This window comes from Gossypium hirsutum, chromosome D02 (genome assembly GCF_007990345.1).
Source record: "Gossypium hirsutum isolate 1008001.06 chromosome D02, Gossypium_hirsutum_v2.1, whole genome shotgun sequence".
NCBI lineage: Eukaryota > Viridiplantae > Streptophyta > Magnoliopsida > Malvales > Malvaceae > Gossypium > Gossypium hirsutum.
Window position 1 is genome coordinate 59911824 of NC_053438.1, and position 10800 is coordinate 59922623.

The 10800-nt window shown below is 41.9% G+C and overlaps 1 pseudogene; it reads right to left on the reverse strand.

Moving 5' to 3' along the window:
* LOC121214573 (uncharacterized) overlaps positions 1-8087 on the reverse strand; it is a 12487-nt pseudogene extending 4400 nt beyond the window's left edge.
* Positions 8088-10800: the final 2713 nt, after the last annotated feature.

Here is a 10800-nt window from a genome sequence, read left to right on the forward strand (position 1 = left end):
TCAACTCACCTCTTGCAATAAGGATTAACTGCACCAATACCTCGCAATAGTGATAGTAACCAATAAAACATAAACTAGATTGAAAAAAAAAAATAACTAACTCACTCTCGCAATATATATTAAAAAAAAAAAAAAAAAACTGGACCGAGGCCAACTCACTTTGCAATAAGTTGATTTTAAAAAAATTTAAAATACCTCAACTGTCTGAGGCTCAATCATTCTCGCAATATGAGTTGATTTTGAAAAAAAAAAATTAAAAGGCTAACTCACTCTCGCAATATGATCAATTTAAAACATAAACTAAAAATACCTCGGCGTGCCCGAGGCTCAACTCATTTCTCGCATATGATTGATTTTTGAAACAAAAATAAAGCTAACTCACCTCTCGCAATATGATCAATTAAAACATAAACTAAAATACCTCGCGTGCCGAGGCTAATCATTTCGCAATATGATTGATTTTTAAAAATTAAAAATACTCAACGTGTCTGAGCTCAACTCATTTCTCGCATATGAGTTGATTTTCCTTGGAAGCATGATATTAACATCAAATACCAAACCAGTTCTTTGGTAGAACTCGTATCTTTCCTTGATTCAGTCGACTCTCATTCAGATTTCTTGCTTACTGGATACTGTATATGCATGCATGATGTCATCATGATATGCACATGTTGTCTTAATGCCTTTATGCCTACATGATTATGCAGTGCTCCTTAAGCATATTGGTCGTATGTCATTTTCGCCATGATTGTTGAGGATCTGCGTTCATTGCTTTGATTCTCGACCTTCTCTTCAGGCCTCATACCTGTCTTCGAGCTTTACGAGTAATCGACGTTTCTCAGATATCACCCTTTTTGCCCTTGGTTAAACTTTGTTCTTGCTTTGAAGATCTTGCACTTATCAAATTCTTATCCGGGTAATGCTTGACATTTCTTTTGTTTAGAGTATGTCATTTCACTATTTATCATTAAATAAACACATAATGAGATGCATGAAAATGGTCAGGTAGGGACACAAAGGATATCTCATATTCCTTTATTTCAAGTGTGGCAAACAAAGAAAGTTAACCAATGAGAGTAAAAATGTCAAAAGAAAGAAAAGGTCGTATTCAACGATATAAATGCTCTAGATATTCAACACATGAACTTTTCCACGTTCCTCAATCAATAATCTTTTCGAGCATGGCTTCTTGCGTAGAAAATTTCGAGCTTTCAGAAGTGCTTCAAATACTGTAGTCTCACTACTTGACCTATCGTTCGACCGCCAGGTTTGTTTCATTAGGACGCCCTCTCGGGTTTTCATCCTAATCTTTTGTACTAATCAAGACGCCCTTTTCGGGTTTTTGCCCTAATCCTTTTTTTAAGATGCCCTTTTCGGGTTTCATCTTAAGCATAATATTTCTTCACCGCATCTGAATTCACCGGATTCGTAACTCCTTCCCATCCATCTCGGTAAGGATTAAAGCTCCTCCTGAGAATGCCTTTTTTACAACGTATGGTCCTTCCCAATTTGGTGCCCATTTTCCTCGCAGGTCTTTTTGTATTGGGAGAATCTTTCTCAGAACGAGTTCTCCTTCATGGAACTCTCTTGGTCGTACTTCTTGTCATGGGCTGCGATCATTCTCTTTTGGTACATTTGCCCATGACAAATTGCCCTTAGACGTTTTTCTTCAATGAGGTTCAACTGATCATATCGAGCTCGAACCCATTCTGCTTCTTCTAACTTTGATTCCATCAATACTCGCAGAGAGGGGATCTCAACCTCGATAGGTAGCACAGCTTCCATTCCATAGACTAGAGAGAAAGGAGTTGCTCCCGTAGATGTTCGCACAGATGTGCGATATGCAAACAAAGCAAATGGAAGTTTCTCGTGCCAATCTTTATATGTCTCAGTCATTTTCCCAATGATCCTCTTAATGTTCTTGTTAGCTGCTTCAACAGCCCCGTTCATCTTTGGGCGATAGGGCGAGGAATTATGATGCTTTATTTGGAACTGCTCGCACACTTCTTTCATCATCTTATTGTTCAGATTCGTGGCATTATCTGAGATGATTCTTTCAGGCAAACCATATCGGCAAATGATTTCCTTTTTCAAAACTTGCACACTGCAGTCTTCGTCACATTGGCAAACGAAGCGGCTTCAATCCATTTTGTGAAGTAATCGATAACCACAAAATGAATCGATGTCCATTTGAAGCTTTTGGAGAAATTGGCCCTATGACATCCATGCCCCACATAGAAAAAGGCCACGGAGAAGTCATGACATGAAGGGGTGAAGGGGCTACATGAATTTTATCGCCGTAGATTTGACATTTGTGGCATTTTCTGGCAAATTGATGCAGTCACTTTCCATTGTCAGCCAATAATAACCGAGTCTCATGATCTTTCTGGCCATATTGAACCATTGGCATGGTTCCGCAAATTCCCTCATGGACCTCTTCAAGTATTTTTCTGGCTTCAACATCATCCACACATCTCAAAAGCATCTGATCCTTTCCTCTTTTATACAGGATATCCCCATCAAGAACAAATCCCGCTCCATTCTTCTAATTGTTCTTTTATCGTTCTCATTCGCTTGTTCGGATACCTTTGATTCTTGATATATTCTAAGATATCATGGAACCAAGGCCGTCCGTCTACTTCTTTCTCAATGCTACACAGTGTGCAGGGACCTCGTATATGCTCATTTTGAGGGGCATTATTTCTGCTTCTCTACTTGCTTTGAACATTGAAGCCAAAGTGGCTAGGGCATCAGCCAGTTGGTTCTCTTCTCGTGGGAAGTAATGAAAAGTTATTTCTTTGAATTCCTTGATCAATCCAGCACTAAATCGCTTACTTAATCAATTTTGAGTCCTCACTTCCCATTCTCCACGGATTTGGTAAATCACTAGGGCTGAGTCCCCGTACACCTCAAGATCTCGATGTTTCGTTCGATAGCTGTACGAAGCCCCATGATACAGGCCTCATATTCTGCGATATTATTGGTACAGAAGAAGTTCATTCTTGCAGTGAACGGATAATGATTCCCGTCTGGTGATACCAGGATTGCTCCAATTCCATGCCCTAAAGCATTTGACGCACCATCAAAGCACATCTTCCATGACTTCTCTTTTGATGACTCGGATTCTATTTTTGTGATGCACATTAAGTCTTCGTCTGGGAAATCGAATCTTAAAGGCTCATATTCCTCTGTCGTTCGAGTTGCTAAGAAGTCAGCTATTGCGCTCCCTTTTATTGACTTCTGACTTACATAGGCAATGTCATATTCCGAAAGGAGGAGCTGCCATCGTGCCATTCTTCCTGATAGTGCCGGCGATTCCATCATGTATTTTATTGGGTCCAGCTTTGAAATTAGCCATGTCGTGTGATACAACATATATTGTCTGAGTCTCCGAGCTACCCAAACCAGAGCGCAACAATATTTCTCAACGGACGAATATTTTGCCTCATATTCAGTGAACTTTTTGCTGAGGTAGTAGATCGCCTTTTCTTTCTTTCCTGACTCGTCATGTTGTCCCAGTACGCAACCCATTGAACTTTCGAACACTGTCAGATACAAAATTAATGGTCTTCCCGGAGTTGGCGGTACTAGCACTGGAGGACTGGACAAATATTGTTTTATCTTATCAAAGGTCACTTGGCATTCCTCGTTCCATTCTCCCGGGTTATGTTTTCGAAGAAGCCGAAAGATTGGGTCGCATTGGTTGGTAAGTTGAGCGATAAATCGGGCGATGTAATTTAATCTCCCTAAAAATCCTCTAACTTCCTTTTGCGTGCGCGGAGATGGTAATTCTTGGATGGCTTTTATTTATCTGGATCAACTTCGATACCTCTTTCGCTGACAATGAAGCCTAGCAACTTTCCCGAGGTAGCCCCGAATGTACATTTGGCTGGATTAAGCTTTAGCTGAAACTTTCTCAGCCTTTCGAACAACTTCTTGAGGTTCATTACATGCTCTTCTTCTCCTCGAGATTTAGCAATCATATCGTCGACGTAGACCTCTATTTCTTTATGCATCATGTCATGGAATAACGTCACCATAGCCCTCTGATATGTTGCCCCAGCATTCTTTAACCCGAATGGCATCACCTTGTAGCAGAACGTTCCCCACATTGTTATGAAGGTAGTTTTCTCCATATCCTCAGAAGCCATCTTGATCTGATTATACCCCGAGAATCCATCCATGAAAGAAAACAATGAATGTTTTGCTGTGTTGTCCACCAACGTGTCAATATGTGGCAAGGGAAAATTATCTTTTGGGCTTGCTCGATTTAGGTCACGGTAATCCACGCACATTCGTACTTTTCCATCTTTCTTTGGTACCGGGACTATGTTAGCCACCCATTCTGGATATTTGGAGGCTTGTAGGAAGCCAGCGTCAAATTGCTTCTTGACTTCCTCTTTTATTTTCAACAGCATTTCGGGCCTCATCCGTCTTAATTTTTGCTGGATGGGCTTGCATTCTGGCTTTAATGGGAGCTTATGGACCACTAAATCTTCATCTAGCCCTGGCATGTCCTGGTATGACCACGCGAAAACATCTTTGTATTCGCGGAGTAAAGTGATCAAACTACGCCTGGTACTTTCTGAAATAGAAGTCCCAATCTTCACTTCTTGTTTCCTCTCTTCAGTGCCCAAATTTATTGTTTCTACAGATTCTTCATGAGGCAGAACCTGTTTATCCTCTTGTTCCACCATTCTTAACAATTCAGGAGACGAGACATAATCTTCAGCATTTTCTTCGGCTTCAAATTCTCCTAAGCAAACAGCCTTCTCAAAATCAATTTCAAGATTCGTAACGGGCTTATTCATGTCGTCAATATCTGAGCACCTGAAAGTTGAATGGAAAAGGAAGCTATCGGGGGACATCCAAGTATTGGAAACAACAAACAAATGTTATGTCATGGCAATGAGGCAAATGTAAGGATAGGCTATGAAATGAGAAAATGATTATGAAATTAGTGATAATGCGAAAAATCGTGACAAAATGCATCTTCATTGATATTCATTTAAATGATAAAGAGCGAATGCAAATTCTTACAAAAGAACTCTATTATATCTAAGGACACAATAGAAGGTTGATGTTTAGCATTACTCTGAAGGCTTATAAACTACAAGAAGCTCCTCAGCAATCCAATTGTTCAACATGAAACCAGGAGGGCAAGGGCGTATCCTCGAGACATCTTTACTTGCACCAGCTTCTTTGTCAATGACATTTATACTAACATTCTGAAAATCCTTTTCAATTAATCCCAGCATGTTTCGTGGATCCTCTTGTCCAGGGTACATCATTCCTGCAGATGTAAATGTTTTTGACAAAGGAAGGTACTCTATTGGTTCCCATTCTGGTTCTCGGCCCAAAGTTCTTGCAATTCTTCTTTCTTGATCCTTCTTCCACTGTCTTCTTCTTTGGCGCATGTCAGGCTGGAACCCCAAATCGTATCGGGCCTTGTGGTGCACTGCTTTAAAGCCCTCACTATTCCTTGCATATATCTCCCTAAACCTCTTCTCGCACGAGCTCCCCTTCCTACGGTCAACTTGACACCCATTCTGGTATTTCTCGACAGTTTTGGCATTGGAATTCTATTTCCCTCAGCGACGAAAGTGACATTGATGAATTCAAGGGATCGAAAGGAACATTCCACTGCATCCTTGCTTACTTCCAGGTATGGCGCATCAGCAGAGATAGATGCAATGATGTCTTCTTCGCCCTCGACTGTGACCAAACAACCATCCATGATGAATTTCACTTTTTGATGGAGGGATGATGGGACTGCTCCAGCAGAATGAATCCAAGGTCTTCCCAAAAGGCAGTTATAAGAGGGTGTAATGTCCATGACTTGGAATTCGACCTCATATATATAGGGGCCCACTTCTAAAGGGATTTCGATCTTTCCCATGACTTCACGCCTCGTCCCGTCGAAGGCCCTTACCGTGGAATGACAGGGCTTTAAGTAGGACAAATCTATCGATATTCTGGAAAGTGTAGCCAATGGCATAACATTTAATGCTGACCCATTATCGATGAGTACGTTCGGTATTATGTAGCCCTTGCAGCGGGTCGTGATATGCAGCGCTTTCATCGAACCTCTACCATTTAGCGGTATCTCATCATCACTAAAAGAGATGAAGTTGTCCGCATTCAGATTGTTTACCCACCTATCAAGCTTTTCGACAGATATGTTGTTGGCCACGTAAGCTTGATTTAACACCTTCAATAAAGCGTTCCGATGTGGCTCTGAATTTAACAGTAGAGATAGAACTGAGATTCGTGCTGGCTGCTTGCTCAGTTGTTCCACCACACTATATTCGCTGTGCTTAATAAATTTCAAGAATTCTTGAGCTTCTTCCTCATTCACAGGCTTTTTAGTTTCTTGCACGGGTGGAATTTCTTGCTCGACTTCGACCTCGTGCATCACTGCTTTCCTTTTTGCTTCGAGTCGCTACTTTTCTTTACCGGTTCAACTTCTTTAGAATAGCATCGTCCACTTTGAGTAAAATGACCAACCTCCCCAACATCTTCAATTATGGCTTTGGACTTTTCAACTTCGGTGTAACGATATTAACATCATATCTCCACGGTACTGTTTTGTTGTCCTTATACGGGAAAGGAGATGGTACTTCAATTACCATCTGTGGTTTCAATGGCTCTCTCATCGCGTCGTAATAAATTACCAACGGTCGATCAGCACTATAAGGGGGCCCTGATGATTGGCTATCAGAGACGCATACTTCTCTTTCGTTGGCATCTTCACTCTTGTTAAGGACCTTGATCTCCTTATTATTCATCCGGTCTTGAAGTAACCTTTTAAAGTCCTCGCACGACTGAATGTCGTGCCCAACAATCCCATGAAAATTGCAAAAACTTTGACCTTCTTCTCCAAAAACTCTATCAGAGTGACAGAGCAATCCTTTCTTAACTAATACCTCCCAGATTTTCTGCAGAGGCGTCCTTATTTCTGCCACACATCTTCTGACCTTCCATTCATCCTCTTTCCCCACTGTGCTCACATTCCCTTCGGTATGGTTAGGGAACGGGTTCCTCGTGGCGTTACTAGCACTATCGAATCGTAGGATACCCGCGTCAATGAGTCCTTGAACTCTCCTTTTGAAAGCGAGACAGTTCTCAATAGAGTGCCCTTGGTTCCCTGCGTGGTATGCACAACTAGCGTTTGGATCGTACCACTTTGGGTATGGAAGTTTAAGGGGTGCCATGTAATGGGGAGAAATTAGCTGTTTTTCTAAAAGTTTTGGGTACAATTCCCCATACAACACAGGGATAGGGGTAAATTGCGATCTCTCGGGATTAGGCCTTGATGGTCTTGATTCATTTCTGGGTTGGCTTTGGGCGGGTACCGTGTTTTGTGGGAAAGTAGTGACGGGTCTTTGGTTGTTCGTGGCGTATACGGGGCAAGACGGATGTGGTGCTTGGTAATAAGGGGTTTGAGGGGGATAATGGAAATTCGAGGGTGGATAATCTCGAGGTCGGGGTTGATTAGGATACGAATTGGGAATGTAACGACTCCCAGTTCCCACCATGAGGGCTTCTGTCTCTTTCTTCCTTAAGGGTGCTGCTTTTCTTGAGCCTTCTAATCCTTCCATTCTACCGCTCTTGACGGCATTCTCTATGAGTTCACTGGATATTACAATATCCGCGAAATCTTTCGTGGCATTTCCCACTAATTTGTCATAAAACGGTGCCTTTAAAGTATTGATAAAGAGAACGGTTATCTCCGTTTTTGTTAGTGGGGGTTCCACTTGAGTTGAGACGTCTCTCCATCTCTGCGCATACTGTCTAAAGGTCTCTGATGGCTTTTTCTCCATCATTTGCAAGGTCATACGGTCTGGCACTATATCCGATACATGCTTGTACTGCTCGCAAAATGCTGACGCCAAGTCCTTCCAGGATCGAATCTTTTCTCTACTAAGTTGATTGTACCACCGAAGAGCTGACCCCGTTAGACTATCTTAAAAGCAATGTATGAGTAGTTTATCCTCGTTCACATAACCGGTCATCTTTCGACAGAACATAATGAGATGTGCTTTTGGGCACCTTGTCCCATCATACTTCTCAAAGTCAGGCACTTTGAACTTCGGAGGAAAATTAGATCAGGTACCAAACTGAGTTCTTTGGCACCTAGTGCGGAGAAGACTTCAGTGCCTTCTATTGCTTTGAGTCTTTCCTCTAGACTCCTATATTTTGCGTCATGGTTATCCAATTTCAACTTGGCTACCTCTGCTGGGTCATCCAGATCTGGAACTAGTGGATTAGTAGGACTAGCCTCTGGGTTCAACGCTAACATTCCTTGCCCCAAATTAGTGGGTGGAGCAGGTGGCATAGGTCGATGTTCCAAGCCAGTGGGTTCCTCTTGAGTATACCCTCTTTGTATTGTATATGCGGGCGGTGGAGTGAATCCCGGAGGATAGAATGGATCTTGATCATGGTGAATTCTTGACCGAGGTTCCATAACATCGGAGTTCTGCATGGGTCCCTTTCCTTTGACCAAAGTTGTCATCATCTCCATCATTTTAGCCATCTGATCTCTTTGCTCGAGCGATTCCTCTCGAGATCTCACCATTAGGTCTCTCGTCTCTTGTTGCGATTTGGCCAGTTGCTCTTGTAATTCCTTTTGAGCCCTTTCCATCCTTTCAATTCTCTCATTGAATTCATTCTCCATTACTCTAGCTTGTCGGCTCGTTTTATACGGATGACGTGGTTCCAGTCTTGAAGTCTGGCAACTGCGAATTGTACGCTTTAATCTCAGCGAACGAGTATGGGATATGCAATGAATGAATTGATGCATGAATGAATGCATGAATGTCAAATGAATGTAAGTTATGAATGAAATGCAAGAAATTGGTGTTGATTTCAAGATAGCCCCATATTTAGGCATTTCATTTATCAACATAGTCTATTACACAAAGTTCTCATTTTTCCAACAGTTACACAAATTTCCTAGCCACATTGCCTTGTTTCTTCACTTGCTCTAAAAACTCTGATATGCTCGATCTTTGGCTCGGAGGGAATTGGCAACTGAGAACTTCGGCTTCATCTGATAATTGAACAACTTGTAAAGCCGCTTTACGAATTTCATTGATCAAGAAGTCAAGTTGCATTTCTTTTTCTTTGAGAGTTCCTTCATACGCGTGAATGTCCCTATCGTATTGCTCACTCTTTTCTTCTAGAGCCTTCAAGAGGTTATCTAATTGTTGTTGACGAGATTGCAGCATATTTTCTAGATCTCGTGTTTTCCTTTTTAATTCTTGATGTTTAGACTGACTATTCGCCAATTTTGCAGTCACTATTTCATACTTGGCGTTCTTCCTTCTTAACTCTATCACAGCACGCGCAGCCTTTTCCTCTTCTTTCTTTGCTTTTCCCTTCCAAAACTCCATTCCTTCCTTGATATTGCTAATTTCTTCCTTCCATTCTACTGTCGACTTGCCCAACCCGCTATTCTTTATAGTGTTTCTTAATTTCTTGTTTTCCAAATGAAGGTCCCTTAAGTCGTTTCTCACAATCTCGGCTTCTCTTTGTACTTTTTCAGTCCTGGACCTTTCAACCTGAACTTCAATCTTCAGTTGATAGTTTTCTTCTTGAAGGGCACTAAGGTCCCGAGACATCTTGGCCTTTTCTCGTTCGAATTCTTGTCTTGCCATTTCTAGCTCAGACGGCGTTTCCTCCGAGAAAGGATTCTGGATGGTGTAGTTTGTTGATGAGATTTGCTGACTATTTACCCGTTGCTTCCTCCATATGTCGTAATCTTGGATAAGGGTATCAACATACAAAGCTAATTCCATGAAATGAATTTCCTTCCAATACTTTGCAGTGTCTCGGACTCTCTTCATATATCCTTCACCCGCGAAAGCGAACTCGAACTGTGCTAATCCTCCAGTTGCGGGGAGGAATTGTCGCGAAGAAAATTGCCTTTGGAATAATAGCGGAGCATATCCAACTCCTCCCCATAACCCGAGTAAAGGTACCCAATCTTGGCTTCCACATTTGTATAGCAGAACTGAAGGACGGATCCAGGGTGCTCTCCATGTTATATTCTCGGCGCGAAGATTCTGAAAAACTGATACCCAATGTTGCTCGGTGACTTTCTTCGGCCATTCTTTATTGAGGTAAGCTTCTAGCGGGGAGAATGTTTTAGAAAACATATGGAACAGAGTGCGCTCTACCTTCCAGAAGTGACTCAAAATCCAAACATTGAGCAACTGCGCGCATCCGATAAATCGTCCCTCTCCTTTTCTTCGACAACTACTCAGGGACCTGAAGGTCTCGGCTAGGATGGTCGGGACAGGGTTGATTCCTTGTTTTAACCTTTCGAAGAAATCAACTACTGTAACTTCGAGATGTCCGAGAACTTTTGGGAAAATGACCAAGCCGTAAATGACCAAAGCGAATAGATTTACCCTTTTCAGCATGTTGGGATGGTTCAGAGCCAAATCTCGTAGGGAGGACCATGGAATGCAAATGGTTTCATTCTTCTTCTTTATCTGTTTTTCGGCCCATGCATCAGTCATGTCTGTCAGTCTCACTAACTTTTTCTTGAAGGTCATCGGCTTAGGCTCCTTCACATATATTTTGCCGAATTGTACATTGTCGATGCAGAGTAAAGCAGCATACTCTTCTATGGTTGAAGTCATGTCTTCTTGATTGAAGGTGAAACACTGATAAGCTGGGTCCCAGAACCGAACCATGGCTTGAATCAACTGTTCATCTACACGGATGGTGATCAGGTGAGCTATATCTCCATACCTCTCAGTGAAAATGTCTCTAGTGTCTGAATCCCACTGA